The sequence below is a fragment of the Mastigoproctus giganteus genome, chromosome 11, assembly GCF_048544385.1.
Source record: "Mastigoproctus giganteus isolate SK-2022 chromosome 11, ASM4854438v1, whole genome shotgun sequence".
Classification (NCBI taxonomy): domain Eukaryota; kingdom Metazoa; phylum Arthropoda; class Arachnida; order Uropygi; family Thelyphonidae; genus Mastigoproctus; species Mastigoproctus giganteus.
In genome coordinates, this window is record NC_143585.1 from 63,784,870 (window position 1) to 63,804,354 (window position 19,485).

At 38.8% G+C, this 19,485-nt stretch overlaps 1 protein-coding gene across 2 annotated transcripts in view; it reads left to right on the forward strand.

The window, feature by feature from the left end:
* Positions 1-10,475: 10,475 nt before the first annotated feature.
* Positions 10,476-19,485, forward strand: part of Mys45A (SDA1 domain containing protein Mys45A) — a 199,013-nt gene continuing 190,003 nt past the window's right edge. For both annotated transcript variants that reach the window (XM_090385160.1, XM_090385161.1), the window contains exon 1: positions 10,476-10,539. The gene's annotated coding sequence lies outside the window, so the exon portion shown is untranslated. The remainder of the gene's footprint in view (positions 10,540-19,485) is intronic.

Below are 19,485 nucleotides of genomic sequence, written 5' to 3' on the forward strand. Positions count from 1 at the left end.
GTATATCATTATAGGATTATAGACCGTATTTAAACCAGAGTAGCAAAGCAAAGGGCTCAAGCTGGTGGGAGTGGCTTGGATCTGAGGACGGGCAGTTCTTATCAGGGCTTATGAAATATACAATTTGTGTGAGGTTTGAAGATCGTTGAAGAACGGGACATGATATTGCCAAGAGCAATAATTGTGCATCTGTCCATTCTGATATTCCCTGTCAGAGACTTGGCAATTTGGAAACTCTTCTCTGGCTTAAAATCTGTCTATCTCATTCTGTCAAATTCATCAGTTGTCTCTCTACCGTTCTCTGAACTCCACTAATCACTTGGAGCTCTTTGATTTCCTCTCTTTGCAATTGACTTTCTCCAGTCCAACTTTCCTAACAGTGAGGTAATCTTCCTTGGTGATTTTAATATTCACAACTCCAGCTGTCTTCCGCTTTATAGTCACACCGACCCAGCTGGTCGAGATGTTGAGGCTTTTGAAATTATTAATGATCTTGCACAGATTGTTCATTTATTTACAAGAATACCGGACAATCCTAATCATACAGCCAATACGCTTGAACTTTTTCCCACAAACAACCGTTCTAAGTATACGTTCGAAGTGAGAGGTCCTTTAGGCACTTCAGATCACAACTTGGTGATTGTCTCTTCTCCAATGGAGCCTTTATCTCTTGGCTATTCCCAACCTCGTGTTGTTTGGCATTACAAGAATGCAAAATGGGATGACGTGCGAGATCTCGTTTCTTATTTTCCTTGGTCGGATTACTGTTTCAAAACTTCTGATGTCAACGTTTGCTCAGATCGTGTCAGTGAAATTATTCTTGCAGGAATGGAATCCTTTATCCCACACTCTTTAAAATCTCGTCCTTTATCTAAACCTTGGTTTTCCCATAAATGTGCTAAGGCTGTTCAAGAGAAGAACGTTGCATATCGTAATTGGCTTGTTTCTAATTTTTCAGCTTCATTTTCTGCCTACACCAAAGCTCGCAACAGTTGTAAAGCAGTTATTAATCAGTCCAAACTAGAGTTTGAACAGGCTGAGTAGAAAACTTGCTTCTTGCCTTAATGGTAGCCAAGCATTCTGGTTTCTTGCCAAAGCTATTGGTCGCAACTTTTGCCCATCTCTGCTCCCACCTCTGTTCAAACCAGATGGTTCTGTTGTCACTTCAGCCAAGGATAAAGCTGACCTGCTGGCATCCCATTTTTCTTCCAACTCATGTATTAATGATCTTGTTAAAACACCTCCCACCATTCCCAACACGCTCGATTCAATGCCTCCTGTGGTCTTCCGTCAAAAGGATGTCAGAAGGATTTTTGATGAACCTTGATGCTAAGAAAGCTCCAGGTTCCGATGATATATTTCTCCACTTGTTCTCAAAACCTGTGCTCCTGAAATTATTCCTATTCTTTGCCGTCTTTTCCCACTTTCTTATTCGAAAGGTGTTTTTCCTTCTGCTTGGAAATTTCCTCACATGCAACCAGTTCCGAAAAGTGGGGACAAATTCCTCCCATTCAATCATCATCCCATTGCAATTACTTCTACTCGTTCTAAAGTAATGGAGAAATCCATTAACTGCCAACTCTTAAACTACCTAGAAAACTTCCGTCTGATCGACGAACGCCAGTATGGATTCCGTCAGTGTCGATCCACTGGTGATATTCTGGCTTATGTTACCCATTTATGGACTAATTCAATGGAAAGGTTCGATGAAACACAAGTTGCTCTTGATATTTCAAAGGCTTTCTTTCGTGTTTGGCATAAAGGTCTTCTAAACAAACTTTCATCTTATGGTTTGCCATCTGTTTTTTTTTGTAATTGGTTATCCAGTTTTCTCTCTGATCGCTCACTGAGGGTGATGGTAAATGGCTCTCTCTCTTCTAACTTCTCCACTAATGCCGGTGTCCGCCAAGGTTCAGTTCTTTCTCCCATTCTTTTCCTCTTGTATATTAATGACCTTCTTCCATTGACTGGAAATCCTATCCATAGTTTTGCCGATGATATCACATTGCATTCCACTTTCCATTTTGAGAAACCTTGCCCTGCTCAATCAGCTTCAACTTTTGGAAAATCTGCTAACAATTCACTAAATGTGGATCTTCAGGTAATTCTCCAGTGGGGAAGAGACAACTTAGTTGATTTCAATCCTTCTAAAACTCGGTCTTATCTTATATCTCGCAAAAAGGATTCTTCTGCTCCTATGCTTATCTTTGGTGACGCTCCGATTTCTTGGCAAAATGATATATCTGTTTTGGGGATTACCCTCTCTTCTAATCTCTCTTGGCACAAGCATATTATATATATATTGCTTCCTCTGCATCTAAAAAAACTTGGTTTTCGCTTTTGCTCTCGGCGTTACTTTTCTTCGAAACAGCTGCTCACCCTGTATAAATCGCAAATCCGCCCTACCATGGAATATTGTTCCCACATCTGGGGTGTTGCCCCCAAAACCTCTCTCAGGCTTCTTGATTCCATTCAGAAGAGGGCAGTTAGGTTAATTAATGATTCATCTCTAACAAAGTCCCTCCACTCGCTGTCTCATAGACGTACTGTTTCTGCTACATGCCTCTTCTACAGATATTTCCATGGGCACTGTTCTTCTGAATTGGCTTCTATAATTCTCCCTCTCTCTTTGAAAACAGTCCGAATACCTGCAGCCACCAACCAACATCCATTTACTGTCCAACTTCAATCTCACAGAACCAACTTTTCATCCTCCTCGTTCATTCATTTAACTGCCGTCTTCTGGAACAGCCTTCCTTCATACGTATTTTCTGAAAATTACAGTCTACGGAAGTTCAAGTCCAATATCAACAAATATCTTCTTTCATCTTCTTAACCTCCAACCCAAGCTCGGTACTAAGTACTATAATTTCTAATATCTCTCGTGTTTTGGGTTTACATAAAAAAAAAAAAAAAAATTAAGAATCTGCATATAACAGAACCACTAGGTTGTAGTGGTCACACTGTATTGATTTGGGATTTACTTAAAAATGTAACTACCATGAAGGGCAAAGAAAACGGTTTTTGCGTTTGTAATGGTGACTACAGTGGTCTCACACAGATTTTAAATTCCATACGGTAGAACCAACTGATGATGTTACCATCAGTAAACTCTAAATGAAACATTAGGAATTTCTAGGTGAAACATTCAAGGAATTAATCATAGAAGCTACTCGGCTTTTCATTTTAACAAAGAAATGCTCTTCAAAGTATAGGCTAAATGGATGTTAGATGAACTGATGAGACTTGTGACAGAGAAGAAAAATGCTTGGAATGCTTATAAATTATCAGGTGGCACAAGAGGCTGTGGTAGTAGAAACTAGTTTATGACAAGTCACAAAGGCGGTTAGGTAAGCAACGTTAGATTGCGAGAAATCTTTAGCAACGTACGCAACGAAAAACAGCAAAGTCTGTACTTAGGTAAACACTAGAAGGAAGGGATGAATCAAATAGGAGCAATTGATATTGATGGTTCGACTGTTGATGATCCTGGCCATGGTGCTGACAAAAGGGATACTAGAAGTTTATCAAACTTTAACAGGGACCTAAATGATTTTGTAATAACTGAGAGGAAAGTGGAAGAGAAGTTGTTGAAGTTAAACATAAGAAAGGCACCTGGGACGGATGGTATCTATCCAATTCTATTAAGGTAGGGAGTGAAAGAAGTTAGCAAACCCTCAGCCACGACTGCCTATATAAATTCACGGTAGAACTAGACAAACATATGGAGTGAATGGATGGATGAAACGGAAAGGGTTTTTTTTTTTTTTTTGGGTGATGCTGAAGCATCACCCAAAGCATCACCCTTTTGTTAAGCAAGAAAGCTTGCTTTCTTGCTTCTACCTCAGCCAAATATGATGGCAATGATGCAAGAAAGCTTGCTTTCATGCATCATATATGTCTCTACTAATGCTAAATATGAGAGCAGACTTGGATTCAGGGGAGGTCTCCATGTATTGGAGATGTGCGATGTATCCCCAATTCATAAAGGGGGATCAAAGGATGACGAGTGATTACAGATCTGTTAGAGTAACGCCGGGGAAAACAATGGAGTAACTGGTAAAAGAAGTAATGCAGCATCACCTAGACAAGGCTACCGTTATGCTTCAGATACAGCATGGGTTTGTTAAGGGGATATCTTCTGTGATCAATTTGATTGGATACTGTGGAACGGGGTGCAAAGAATAATTTTGACATCATATACTTGGATTTTCAGGATAGCTTTTGATACTGTTTAACGTAAAAGACTGGTGTACAAACTGCAGCAATGTGGGTTTAAGGGCAAGTTGCTGCTATGGATAAAGGGACGATTCAGTGGGAGAAGACAGAGAGTGGTAATCAACGGACAGTGCTCTTCATAGACTAATGTCATTTGTGGAGTTCCCCAGGGTTCTGTGTTGGGCCCATTTTTATTTCTATATTTATCAATGATATGGAAGATGGCATATCGTGCATAATATCAAGGTTGGCATGGTGGTTAATGACAGGATTACGGTATGCTCCTAAAACACAGGATCTGGGAAAGTTAGGCAGATGGGCTGCAGACGTTTATCAATTACGAATGCAAAGTACTGCATGTGGGTAGCAAGAACCACAGAGGAACATACCAACTGTTCGGTACACTATTCAGGGAAGTAGACAATAAAAAAGTCTTGGTGATAATTGTGCAGTCGGAGGTGAAGTTCTCTGAGCATAGTGAAATAGTGTTCTTTGACAAGCGGCACCAGTGCTTTCGCACAACTCCACATTTGGATCTCTTGTGAAGTAAGACAGTACTGTCAAGTCCTGATAGCATATGTTAGTGTATGTTCATGTTTGCTTAGTTTGGGTTATGTTGTTCATCTGGCCGTTTAGCCTAGAGTCTGTAGAGCACCACAGACCGCTAGTTACCGTCACTGGCACTGGGAGCCGGATCAGGTAAGTAGGAAGAGAGCTCTGGCTGGCCAATCCCGGGATTAGCCTAAGCTTCCCAAGGAGGGCCCAAAAAAAAAAAAAAAAAAATTTTTTTTTTTTAAATAGGAGAAGGGGTGAGGCCAAGTGACCCACAAATTCGGGCTGTCTAATGGCATGACCCTGCATTTGACAAATCATATGCCAGTCCCACTCCCGGAGGATTATTTATGTGAGTTCCTACTCAAGTAGGAAAATCAGATATTGTCCTACACCTCGAAGAGAAGAGGTGCCAGCAAGTGAGTGGATCCAAACTGGGCAAGGGCCCAGCGTCAGCAATTAAATCTTCTTCGGCCAAGGGTAACTTGTAGGCAATGAGAAGTGTCCCATGCTGGGAAGTGGATTTGGATCATCTTCTGAAGTTAGGGGATGAGAGGAGGCATAGAGATTCATGAAGCCCAAGGATTACATGCAGTTATTGATTGTGTCTATTGTAGAAAAGTCCTTTTGGGTTGGTGGGTTTGTAAGAGAATTTCCTTTGCCAACGTCGAGAGATTCCTGTTATGTCAGGATAAAGATCAATATCCTGTTGGTGTTTTCTTTGATTCCATTCAGGAGATGTTCTGTGAATTGAGTTTTGGGTCCATTATAAGATAGAGGTGCACTGAACAGTTTGCTGTAGGTGGCTTTGACGCATTTCAAATACAGTCTGGGCAAAAGTAGTGAAGGCGTTGTAGTTGGTTTCGTCAATTATGTAGATATATTCCTGCCCATGGGGTATATTTCCAGTTCTGGTAGTTAGGAGACTTGGTAAATCATAAAGAGGGCAATTATATATGAGGTGAATCCACCTTCGTTATTACCGCAAGGGCAGAGAGGAGAATCGGTGAGACCCAGGGCATGCAGCGTGGCCCGGAACGATCCATAACTAGTGAGGAAGAACGAGACTGAAGGCCTGGTGAGTACCACGGCAGAGGTTTTGGTGCAGTAATCATAACTTGTGTAAGAAATCTTTTAGTTGTTTCACCTTTGACTGTTTGCTCCCAAAATCGTTGCCAATGCTGGAAGAGCTTAGAGGTAATCTGTTTCATTTTGTTTTTTTGAATCATTAACGAGTGTTATATCCAGAATGGTGGTGGGAATTCCTCTCTTTATGCGGTATGCAAGGCCGTGACGAATAACTTCCAGGTCCAAAGTAAGAGTACCTGCTAAGATCTGGAGGGCAGGATTACTGACTGTACAGCAAGCTCTGGTCACAGTGAGTGGGATATTGCGTTGAATTTTATGTACCTTTGCTTTATTACGTGCAATGATGGCACGAGGGAACCATATGCCTGCACCATAAAAAACTCTCATGCTACTTTACAAAACCATCTTACCATCTGGTAAGAAGATGGTTTTGTAATGTAGCATGAGATGATTTTGTAAAAATCATATCGTACTACATTAGTAGCATGAGATGGTTTTTGTAAAAATTACAAAACCTTCTTACCATCTGGTAAGATGGTTTTGTAAAGTAGTATGAGAGTCCTCTTCAAACCCCAGTCTACCCTGCTAATTCTTACGATCATGGCGGTATAACGACGTATTTTGTGGTAGTGGTAATTAAGATGAGGTAAGAATGTTAACCGGGAGTCAAAGGTTCCTCCTAGATATTTGAGTTCTGTTTCGAGTTGCAATGTCTGCCCAGAGATTTTAATTTGGGGCGGTCTTCTTATGTTCAAGGATCCTTTGAAGAGGATAGTCTTCGTTTTTTCTCCAGAGATGACTAACTTTTGGTTGTTTGCCCAATTTTGGAGGATCGTTAAACCATGGGAGGCAATTTGCTCAAGCTGAGTTTTAGAATCAGCTTTGATAGGGAGGATGAGGTCATCTGCATAGACCATGCAGTCCACAGGGCCTAGGTCCATAAGAAGAAATTCATCTAGTATTAAGTTCTAAAAGTAGAGGCTAACAACTTAGCTTCTACTTTTAAGCTGAGGACAACCTCTAACAACTGGTCGGGAAGTTTTCTGAAAATTTGTTTGAACAGTTACTGAGGGATTGAAGAGGTAGTTCTAGAGACAGCGGTAGAGGTTGAGTGGAATATTGAGTGGACGTAATCTCCTGACAATGCTGGGCCACCAGATGGAATCGAAGGCACCAGCAAAGTCAATGGAGATTGTGAGTAGATATTTTTCTGTGGTTGAGTTTGCTGTGTTTAGGAGATTGTTCATAGCGTCTTCAGTGGAGCATCCTGGCTTAAAGCCATACTGCTTTGGAGAGTCTGAGTTAGCCGTCTGGTAATAGGTAGATAATCTGGATTGAAGCAGCCACTCCATTACCTTGCCCAAGACCGGGAGAAGAGCAATGGGGCTGTAAGATTTGGGGAGAGTAGGATCTTTGTCTGGACCTTTTAGGATGAGTTGAAGCCCGCCTGTTTCCAAGAATCAGGGAATATTCCTTTCACAAGGCATTTATTGAACAGTGCTAATAGGTGGTTTGGAAGATGTATAGCTGCCTTCTTGATGACCTCAGCGTCAATATTATCGTGACTAGGGCATTTATATGATTTTTTTCTGTCAAGCGCTTTGTTCATTTCCTCAGAGGTGAAAGGAGGTTCTATTTTATTGTTGGAGCAGGTTGTCTTGTTCAATTTACTTTTGTTCATCATTGATGGGACTCTCATCAGTCTGAAGTAGGGCATTCAGAATATTATTAATGGATTCAGCCTCTGTGTGTGTGTGTGTGTGTGTGTGTGTGTGTGTGTAGTCGTGGGACCTCATCGGGGGACTGGAAGGCTTTGATACCTTGGCTATGCTACGTAGGTCGACTAACTGCGCACTCTCGTTCCTCACTTGGTCAAAGGGGGGGTCGCATTCCTTTTTTATATGGATGGTCATAATTCAGTGATCACTCTGTATATGCTTACTGATTCAGTCGTTTGTGTTTAATATATTTTGAAATATTTCTCCTCTAAACCTGTTCAACACTTAGGCATACCTCTCGAAAATCGAGAAAATTTTAAAATTCGGCACCTCTGAATCCTCGATGAGACCGGATTTTAAAGAGTTTGCTATATAAAGAAATTCATTAAGGAAAATGAAAGCTTAGTTTTCTTATATAGATCACAACCTCAGCTTTGTTCTGTTCTTGATATTTAGGGATGGGCTTAATGGTGATTTCTAAATGTCGGTGGCAACTGCGACTGCAGCTTAAAAATATCAGTTACTTTTATCATCAGTAACAAAATCACCCTTAAGTACTTCCAACAGTAACAAAATCTTAAGGGACGCTTACCCGATATAACTGGTTAGATTTTAGCGTGCATATATAGCCAGTTATATTCATTACCACATGTCACCAGTGATATGTATACTTGGTTTTGATGCAAGAAAGCAAGCTTATGCAGCATCAGCCAAAAAAAATAAAAAATAAAATAAAATAAAATAAAAAAAAAAATAAATAAATAAAAAATAACCACTTCCACTTCACCCCTCTATTCGTTCGAAATACCTGTCCAGCTGAGCCTTAAACTTATTTAGGCTATCAACTTCCACGACAAGGGATGGAAGTCTGTTCCACCAACCAACAACCCGCTGGCTAAAGACAAATTTCCTCACGTCTATCCTACATCTGTCTTTCCTCAATTTGAATTTATGCCCTCTCAGGTGATTATTCTGAGCAAGAGGAAGAATCCCATCAGCATTGAGCATGCTCAAACCATTCAAAGTTTTATACACCTCTATCAGATCACCTCGCTGGTGCCTAGCCTCCAGACACTGTAATTTGCAAAACGCTTTCCGACCCACCTAACACTGCCTCGATAGCATCAGCAAACATTCTTGCACTCTAATTGTTACATATACAATTTGTGTACATATATATATATATATATTTTTTTTTTTTGGCTGATGCCTTATAAATTTACCTTCTTGCATCATTTTCTACTACCATTACTAACACTAACACTAATGCTAATACTTAGTAACCAATTTCCCCATCAGGTACACTTTGTCTTAGTGCTATTGAATCTAATGTTCACAAAAACAGGCTAAAAGAAAATATACAAAAAGTTGGTTTTCAAACGATTAACTATTGTGGGTTATAAGCAGTGGTGTTCTTGAGCCGGCCCGCACGATCTGATCTTTAAATTTTCAAGAATCTTGCGAGCCAGTTGTTAAACCGACAATGGCTATAAATTGTAGAGCGGCACGCACTTCAATCCACAATGGCTATAAATTGTAGAGCGGCACTCACTTCAATCCACAATGGCTATAAATTGTAGAGCGGCACGCACTTCAATCCACAATGGCTAGCGGCATTTGGGCGACAAGCTATATTGTGATATGGAATATCCACCCGAGGCGCGAATGTTTCGGCACCCTTTGTGCTTCCTCCCCCGCTTCCCTACGCTACAGCCGGAGTAGGGATTATCTCATCAAGCAATTTTACACGAAAAATTATTTCCGAAAAACATTTACTTAATTTTGCCTGGCCGAAAGAGGTTTCAGTTTAATGTTATTATTAGCCATATGGTGCAAGGAAGCCTGAGGCTTATGCCGCACCAGCCAAAAAAAAAAAAAAAAAAAATTCCCGCATTACCCTGAGAGAGAGAGAGAGTGTCAGAAGTAGAAGGGAAGCACCAAGAAAGAAAGAAGAGAAGAATGATGATATCCAGCTCAGGACCCTGGGTTTCCCAAGCCCATACTCACCAGATGTGAGCCCCTGGGGTATATATAATTGAACAATAGTGAGAAATATAACGTACAGTGGTTAATCGTTTGGAAAGCGACTTTTTAAAACAAAATATATTCTTTTTATATTTTTTGTGGACACTTGGTTCAATAGGGCTAACACAAAATGTATAGATCACATATTGCATGTAATGACGATAAGGATTGGAATGCAACTCCATTTGTAACAACCATTGATTGGCTAAGCACACAAAACAGCTCAGTAAAACTCAACAAAAACATTTTGTGGGGATCAATTGGCTATATGGAAATTACAATAAATAATGTCCTTGTTTATACACCGGCACGACCACCAGGTCAGTGGAGTTTATAATAAGTCAATAAATACAACCGTTAATTATATTTTACAATCACGGGCTTGAACTCCGGGCCACTCAAAGAGCGTGTGCGACTGTACTCACGCTCCTGCCCATTCGGCTACTTATTGTTTGAAACTTTGTATTCCTAATTGTTGTAAGTTAGTAAAACTTACAATGAATATATACTGTCTTTTTTTTTTTTTTTTTAATAAATGATATTTAAAAAATGGCTCGCAGCGCATACTCATACAGATAACAAATACCCCGACGCACAGCATTTGTTACGATTTAATGGTGATGGCAGACTGTGACTGTGACTTGACTTTTGACTCATCTCTATTGAGACTGTGAAATAATTTTCGAGATACTTTTTTTCCCACCTTACTCGAAAATTTCCAGGAATGCATTTATTGGATAACTCGAGGGATGCCCTGTACTATGCATATATTTTTCCTTTTATGTTTACTTTTTAAAAAAATTGTTTTCATATAATGACACCCCGTTAGGTGGACTGCGTGTATAATGCCAAACACGTGTCTCGATTTGTTATCGGCGTTTCTGGTTTTTTAGACTGAGATGAGATTAAGTTTAAATAGTATTATAAAAACAAATATGTAAGTAGAAATTTTGGAGGATTGTAAGTTGATTATAGAAGCGATATTATTTTACAGTTATTGCAATAGTCTGAGTTATGTACATTACCATGAGCAAACTTAAGTTTTCTACGAATTACATAACTCATATTGCGAAGGCAAGTTGCCTTTTCATTGCATTAGAAGTTCATTCTGATGCGTCCATTAACCTAGGGTTACCAGATCTAGAATTCAGAAACTAGCACAAAATAGGAAAAAACTCGGACATTTTTAGTTTAAAAAACGAGGACATTTTAAAATTTATATTTATTACAAAAAAATTACAATATGTTTTTGTCGTTACTGCCAATCATTTGCAGTAAGTTTGCATTACAAATTAAGTTGTCATACAATGTTTTACAATTCATTTTCAAATTATAAGTAACTAACGAAATACCATTCACAGTATTTGTTTCCGTTTTATTTATAATGTTGCTCCATTGATTGCCAATTAATGAAATTGCACGCTCTACATTGTGAGCAAAAATTTTTTTTTTTGGCTGGTGCAGCATAAGCCTCAGGCTTCCTTGCATCATATGGCCAATGATAATAATAAATAGAAAATGTATACTGAGCAATTTTTAAAAGCTCAGAACATATCTCAGACCTCTTGCATCGATAAAATATTCAGCCCACTTTCTATGGGTTAATAAGTTTTCCCAGTTATCATCTTTCCCTTTTTCAGAAACAAATTCAAATTCATAAATTGGTCAAATAATCTATTATCATCGACTTTTACTCCTTTTTCATAAAAAAAATCGAATTGTAAGATTTTAAACCCTATTAAACAAATCAGTTACACAAATTGATTTGTGTAATCATATTTTTAAAACCATATTTTTATATATGCTAATGATTGAGTATACATATTTTCCATTTCGTTTTTAAATTTGTCAATGTCATAACCTTTTAATGTGCAGGCTGGTTCTGGGGGTCTGAAAGGGGTCATATGTGGACCACTCTTCCGGTTGTCTGGATTCTTTTCTTTTCCTTGTTTTTCATTTCCTCTTTTATTTTCTTATCCAAAATGTGTAAATATTGCAGGTGGTTGAATTTCACTCCCTGTTTTCTGTTGATTGCTAAGGCTCCAAACATCTTTATGAGGAAGGCTTTAAATTTCCTTCTGTTGCTTTGGTTGTCTGTAGAGAGGATTCTAACATTGTTAAAATCCCATGTGCTACCACATTGGAATGCATGTTGGGCTGTCAGACTTTAGGACCTTTCCACATTGTAAATTTTTTAAAATTTTTATGTGGGGGTGTGAAAGCATGGTGAGACAATAAGGCTTGTCTCTCTGACGCGTCAGTGTGTTTTGATTTTTCCGGAGTGCAGTTGGGTTCGATCGAGATGGAAGAGATTTCTGATCTTGTCGGAGTGCCAGTGAGTTCAAGAGAGATGCTTAGTAGTGAAGTCATAATTTGATTTGTGTAATTTTGAGATAATGCAGTCCACTTAATGCAACCCGTGCATTGTTTTCATTTCGTTATATTGACCGAAGGTGCAATACACAGAATATTTAATGAAAATTCATTTTATGATGTGATGATTTTTTAAAATTACAAAAAACTGGGACGCAAGTGAAAACAAAGGTCATCTGGTAACTCTACATTAATTATGCGACTCCTGTTGACATTTACCTATGCAGATGATGATGTCATCTGTATGGGTAAAGGCCTTATCCCTAAATATACTTGAAATTTTGCTGTAATTAATACTTTGGCATTTAAAATTTCTTTTTTTTTTTTTTTTTTTTTAATCTTACATATTCCTGTATTCTTGGAGCAGTTTACGCTATACACTATATACGTCACTCAACGTGTGGGACCTAAAAGTGGAAGTAGGCCCACTTTTAGGTCCCACATGTTGAGGACTTGAATTGACAATTTTTTTTTTTTTTTTTTTGTGTCACTAAAATTCACAGAAAAAAATTATTTTTTTTATGAAAACCTAAAACACCAGCGGTATTAGAACGTATAGTACTTAGTACCATACATGGAATGAAGGTTAAGAAGATGAAAAGATACAAAGACAATATTTGTTGACATTAGATTTGAACTTCTGTAGATTGTAATTTTCAGGAAATAGTTTTGAACGAACGTTGTTCTAGAAATTTGAAGTTGAATGAATAAATGAGGAAGAAGGGAAGTTGGTTCTGTGAGTTTGAAGTTGGACAATAAAGGGATGCTGACTGGTTGTGGCATGCATTTGAACTACTTTGGAAGAGAGAGCAGGAATTATAGAAGCCAATTCAGAACAACACCACCCATGGAAGTATCTAGAAAAGGCATGTAGCAGAAAGAGAATGTCTATGAGGGTGGACAGACTCTGTTAGAGATGAGTCATTAATTAACCTAACTGCCCTCTTTTGAATAGAATCTAGAAGCCTGAGAGAAGTTTTTGGGGCACCACCCCAAATGTGGGAACAATATTCCACGGTATGGTGGATTTGTGGTTTGTATAGAATGAACAGCGGTTTGGAAGAAGTGTAATGCTGAGAGCAAAAGAGAAAACCAAGTTTTTTAGATGCAGTCAGCAATATTTGAAATGCTTATGCCAAGAGAGAGTTTTTTTATTACTCTGATCCAAGCCCGAGGCGGGATTCGGACCAATGACCTTTGGTTGCGAGGTAGGCATTTTACCCGCCTGGCTAGCCCGGTCGGCTCAAGAGAGATTAGAAGTCAATCTCCAATAGAAATATATGATCTTGCCTAGAAATTAGTATCATCGAAGATAAGCATAGGAGTGGATTGAAATCTACTAAGTTATCCTAGTCCCATTGGAGAAGGCGCCTCCGTAGCCAGGTGGGAAGGAGCAGTAGTGCGTATCACATGCTTCTTGATTAGACTGGGGTTCGAGCCCGTCACCACCAAATACGGCGCCTCCGTAGCCAGGTGGGAAGGAGCAGCAGTGCGTAGCACACGCTTCTTGATTAGACCGGGGTTCGAGCCTGTCACCACCAAATACGGAGAATGCGGAAAGGTCAGGGAATGACCACCGCATATCCCGGAGCAGTATGGCCTTAGTTGCTAATGCTCCTAAAAAACAAATAACAACAACCACCACCACCAAATACGGAAGATGCGGAAAGGTCAGGGAATGACCACCGCATATCCCGGAGCAATATGGCCTTAGTTGCTAATGCTCCTAAAAACCAAAACAACAACAACAACCCATTGGAGAATTACCTGGAGATCAGCATTTAAGGAATTGGTATTGGATATTCGAGAAATTGGAGCTGTTTGTGCAGGACAACTTTTCTCAAACTGAAAGGTGGAAGGCAATGTGCTGTCATCAGCAGAACAATGGATAGGATTTCTGATCAGGGATCAGGGGAAGAAGGTCATTAATACACAAGGGGAAAAGAGGGACAGAAAGAACTAAACCTTGGGGAACACCAGCATTAGTGGAGAAGTTAGAAGACAGAGAGCCATCTACCATCACCTACAGTGAGTGATCAGAGAGAAAATTTGATACCCAGTTACAAAAATCAGTTGGTAAACCATAAGATGAATGCTTATTTAAAAAGACCTTTATTTCAAACATGATGAAAGCCTTTGATATGTCAAGAGCAACTGCCCGAGTTTCACCAAACTTTTCCATTGAATTTGTCCAAAGATGGGTAACATAAGCTAGAATGTCACCAGCGGATCCACATTGTGGAATCCATACTGGCAATTATTGATCAGATGGAAGGTTTCTAGATAGTTTAATAGTGGTTGGTTAATTGATTTCTTCATTACTTTAGAAAGAGTAGAAGTACAATGGGATGATAATTTGATGGAAGGGATTTGTCACCTTTTTAGGAACTGAATGGATATGAAAAAATTTCCAAGCAGAAGGGAAAACACCTTTAGAATAAGAAAGTGAAAAAAGGCAACACAAAACAGGAGTAAATTCAGGAGCACATGTTTTGATAACAAGTGGAGAAATACCATCAGGAAATACCTTGAGCTTTCTTAGCATCAAGATTGATCAAAATCCTTCTGACATCCTTTTGATGAAAGACCACAGGAGGCATTGAATGGAGTGTACTGGGAATGGTGGGAGGTGGTTTACCAAGTTCATCAATATGCAAGTCGGAAGAAAAATAGGATGCTAGACGGTCATCTTTATCTTTGGCTGAAGTGGCATCTTGTTTTGACAGATGGGGAACAGAGCTATGCAGGTTTCCACCCCTCATAATTTTAATTTAAAGAAAAGCCTCGGGTGGGGGGGGATACTCTTTCCTGCATCTTGCTGTTAAAACATATAAAATGAAAAAAACATTATTATTGCATAATTTGGTAAGCATTCTGTACAGTGCCTAGAAAATTATGTAATAAACTTTATTTTATATATTTTAACAGTGAGCTATATGGAATAGTATTTCCTTGGTATGCCCCTCTGTAAAAATTGAAAAGTGATTCATTTAAGTTGCCATTTCACATTTCTTCCATTTCTTTTACAGCAAGAGAATAGTAAATTCCCTCTATGCCCTTGTTTTATAAAAGTCAGGAATCGTTATTCACTTATAAGTATATTGTAGGGTAATGAAGAAAAAAAAAAGTTTATTTCATATTTTTCTAGACATTCTCTAAATGTCTGAATTTTACAGTTGGATAGTAGCTTTGTATATCCTAATGCCAACACATAATGTATAGAATCAATTTCTATGATTAAATAAAACTAAAGTTTTGCTGCAGTCATGTATTGTGGTTGCGTCAGCATAGTTGTTTGTAAGGGAAAACTACATATATATAAATTTGTGTAAATAAAATTGTTCCAGATGGTTTCAAGACTAAATTTCAACTACTGCCATTAGCATTAGTAGAGGCATATGATGCAAGAAAGCAAGCTTATTCAGCATCAGCCAAAAAAAAAAAAAAAAAAAAAAAAAACCAACCACTACTCCCATTTCACCCCTCCGTTCGTTCGAAATACCTGTCCAGCTGAGCCTTAAATTTATTTAGGCTATCAACTTCAACAACAAGCGATGGGAGTCTATTCCACAAGCCAACTGCCCGCTGGCTAAAGGCAAATTTCCGCACATCTATCCGACATCCGTCCTTCCTCAATTTGAATTTATGCCCTCTCAGGTGATTATTCTGAGCAAGAGGAAGAATCCCATCGGCATTGAGCATGCTCAAGCCATTCAAAGCCTTATACACCTCTATCAGATCACCTCGCCGATGCCTAGTCTCCAGGCTCTGTAATTTGCAAAACTTAAGCCTTTCTTCGTAAGAGCAACCCTTTGTTCCATTCACTAATCTTGTTGCCCTTCTCTGTACTCGTTCGAGCAGCTCTACATCCTTCTTGAAATGAGGCCTCCAGACCTGTATACAGTACTCAAGGTGTGGCCTGACCAATGCCTTATACAAGGGAATAATCACATCCTTATCCCTGCTAGAAAAATTCCTGTATATCATTGACAAGACACCATGAGCTACTCTTGCAGCTCGTCTGCACTGCTCAGAGAACTTCATATCTGCCTGCACAATTACCCCCAGGTCCTTTTCATTCTCTACCACTGTCAGCGTAGTACCACAGAGTTGATACATTGATCTGGGGTTACTGTTTCCCATATGTAGTACTTTACATTTGTCAATGTTAAACTTCATTTGCCACCTCGTTGAGCAGTGTCCATTGATTACCACTCTCTGTCTTCTGCCACTCAACCATCCCTTTATCCATAGCAGCAATTTGCCTCCAATGCCACACTTCTCCAATTTGTGCAGCAGTCTTCCATGCGCAACAGTATCAAATGCCTTTCTAAGATCCAAATATATAATATCAAAGTTATTCCCTGCATCCAGTTCTTTTGTGACTACATCATAGTATCCAATCAAATTGGTCAGACAAGACTTGCCCTTAACAAAACCATGCTGTGTCTGAGCTATAACTGAATTCCTGTCCAGATGATCCTGCAGTGCTTCTTTAACCAGTGCCTCCATTAATTTTCCTGGAACCGAAGTTAAACTAACAGGTCTATAATTACTTGTGTCAGCCTTTGATCCTCCTTTGTGAATTGGGGTTACATTTGCACATCTCCAGTCCATGGGTACCTCCCCTGAGTCCAAAGAAGCTCTCATAATTATGGCTAGGGGTTTGCTTACTTCCTTTGCCGCCTCCTTTAATATAACTGGATAGATCCCATCCACCCCTGGTGCCTTTTTTATGTTTGCATCTTTATAATACCTTTTTTCCTGTACCATTTAACTTCTAACTGGTCACACCGGTGTTTTTCTCACTAGCACTTGGTTAAATGAGGTAAGTAGTAACCCCATTTATAATAATAGTAGTTCACTTTTTGATGCCACCTTTATTGCATCATTTTCCACTATTAATAGTGGAAAATGATGCAAGATAGCAAACTTATATAGCATCAGCAAAAAAAAAAAAAAAATCATTTTTGCCTATCCATCTCTCTCCCATAGTTTTTTTAGTTTTTCCTTGAATTTATTCAGACGATCCACTTCCATAACAGATGGAAGCTTGTTCCAGCAATCACCACTTGTTTTACCTATTATAAAAACAACTTGAAAAATCCATTTTTTTAATATTAAAAAACATATTACAAATTATTTTTTGAAAATAATACATCCTCTTCAGTGCAGGGCCTACCTTAGGCCTAGTCAAACTAGGCATGCACCTAGGGCCCATACTTTGAGAGGGGGCATAAATGGCAATGGACACAGCCAAAATCATAACATGGGACATTGTAAGAGCTACAATTGGGTCTCAAAGGAGTGTTGCCAATTGCATTGCTGACATTTTAATAACTACAGTGTCAAGTGATATGATAAAAGTATTATGTTTAGTTCTTATTTCTCATTTCCTTGCAACCCCTTGAACTTCTTCCCTGACTCCCAATACTGTTTGGACCCACAGATTGGCAACCTCTGTTTTACAAAATGGTATATTTTCATTTTTTAATTTTCTGTAGTGAATTTTTATATTTTATTTGTGTCTTTTGATTTTGTTTTGTAGGGTATTAATTGTTTCAAATCATTGGGGATAATTCAGTAAACACTGTATTTTGCAATGTAACTGAGTCTCTAATTAACTAATATATTCTCCTAATTAGTCACCTTTCTGTGTTTGATATTCTGCAAGTTAATTTTTGTTTTGTGAAATATCATTTGTATCAAATAACGAGTATTTAACTGCATGGTATTGAACAAACAGCTGCCTCATCTTAAAGCAGAATAGTATAATATCAGTAATTTAAAAAGCAGTTTTAAGCAAGAATTATTGGCAAGATGACTTTTTGAATTCCCCATTGGTGCATTAAGAATTTGCAGATAAAGGAACCACTGGGTGACAGTGATCACAGTGTTCTGATGTGGGATTTACTTAAAGATGTAACTACCATAAAAGGTAAAGGGAAGGGTTTTTGCTTTTGTAAAGGTGACTACAGTGGTCTCAGACAGTTTTTATATTCTGTACAGTGGAATCAACTGATGATGTTACCAATGGTGAATTCGAAATGGGAAACCTTCAGGGACTTAATCTTGGAGGCCACTAGGCTTTTCATACCAACTAAGAAATACTGTTCAAGGTTTAGGTCTAAATGGAAGTTAGATAAATTAATGAGGCTTGTGGCAGAGAAGAAATATGCATGGGATGCATATAAATTATCAGGTGACACAGAAGCCTATGGCAGGTATAAGTTAGTCTGTAGTGAAGTCACAAAGGAGGTTAGGCAGGCGAAGGCAGATTACAAGAAATCTTTGGAAAAGGATGCAAAGAAAAACAGCAAAGAGTTCTTTACTTATGTAAACTCTAAAAGGAAAGGGATGAATCAGATTGGTCCACTTAACATAGATTCTTCAACTATTGATGATCCAGCTCAAGGAGCTGATACACTGAATGATTATTTTGCATCTACATTCGCACATGATGGGTTATTCAAGGAGGGGAATGCTGGAAGTGTTTCAAGCTATAACAGAGAACTAAGCAATTTGGTAATAACTGAGAGCAAAGTGGAGGAGAAATTGTTGAAGTTAATTTAAAAAAAGGCACCTGGGGTGGATGGGATCTATCCAGTTATAATAAAGGAGGCAGCAAAGTAAGTAAGTACCCATAATTATGAGAGCTTCCTTGGACTCAGAGGAGGTCTCCATGTACTGGAGGTGTGAAAATGTATCCCCAATTCACAAAGGGTGTTCAAAGGGTGACACAAGTAACTATAGATCTGTTAGTTTAACCTGTGTTCAGGGAAAAATAATGGAGTCACTAGTTAAATAAGCATTGCAGGATCATCTAGACAAGACTGCAGTAATAAATCAGACACAGCATAAGTTTAAGGGGAGGTATTGTCTGACCAAGTTGATTGAATACTATGATGTGGTCACAAAGGCACTGGATGCAAAACATAATTTTGATATCATATACTTGGATTTCAGAAAAGCTTTTGATAATACTGTTGCATATGGAAGACTGCTATAAAAATTGGAGTGGTATGGCATTAATGGCAAGTTGCTATAGTGGTAAAAGGGATGGTTGAGTGGGAGACAACAGAGAGTGGTAATCAATAGACACTGCTCTTCGTGGACTAATGTTATTAGTGGAGTGCCCTAGGATTCAGTGCTGGGCCCATTGTTATTTTGTGTATTCATCAATGATATCGATGACGGTATATCATGCTTAATGTCTAAGTTTGCAGATGATATGAAGGTTGGCAGGGTTGTTAATGACACTAAAGATAGTATGCTACTGCAACAGGATCTAGATAAGTTGGGCAAATTGGTTGAGAGGTGGCATATGAAGTTTAACATTGACAAATGCAAAGTACTGCATATGGGTAGCAGTAACACCACAGAAATGTATCAACTGTCTGGTACTACACTCAGGGAAGTGGAGAATGAAAAAGACCTAGGGGGTAATTGTGCCGTCAAATATTAAATTCGCTGAGCAGTGCAGATGGATGCCAGAGCAGGTCATGGAGTC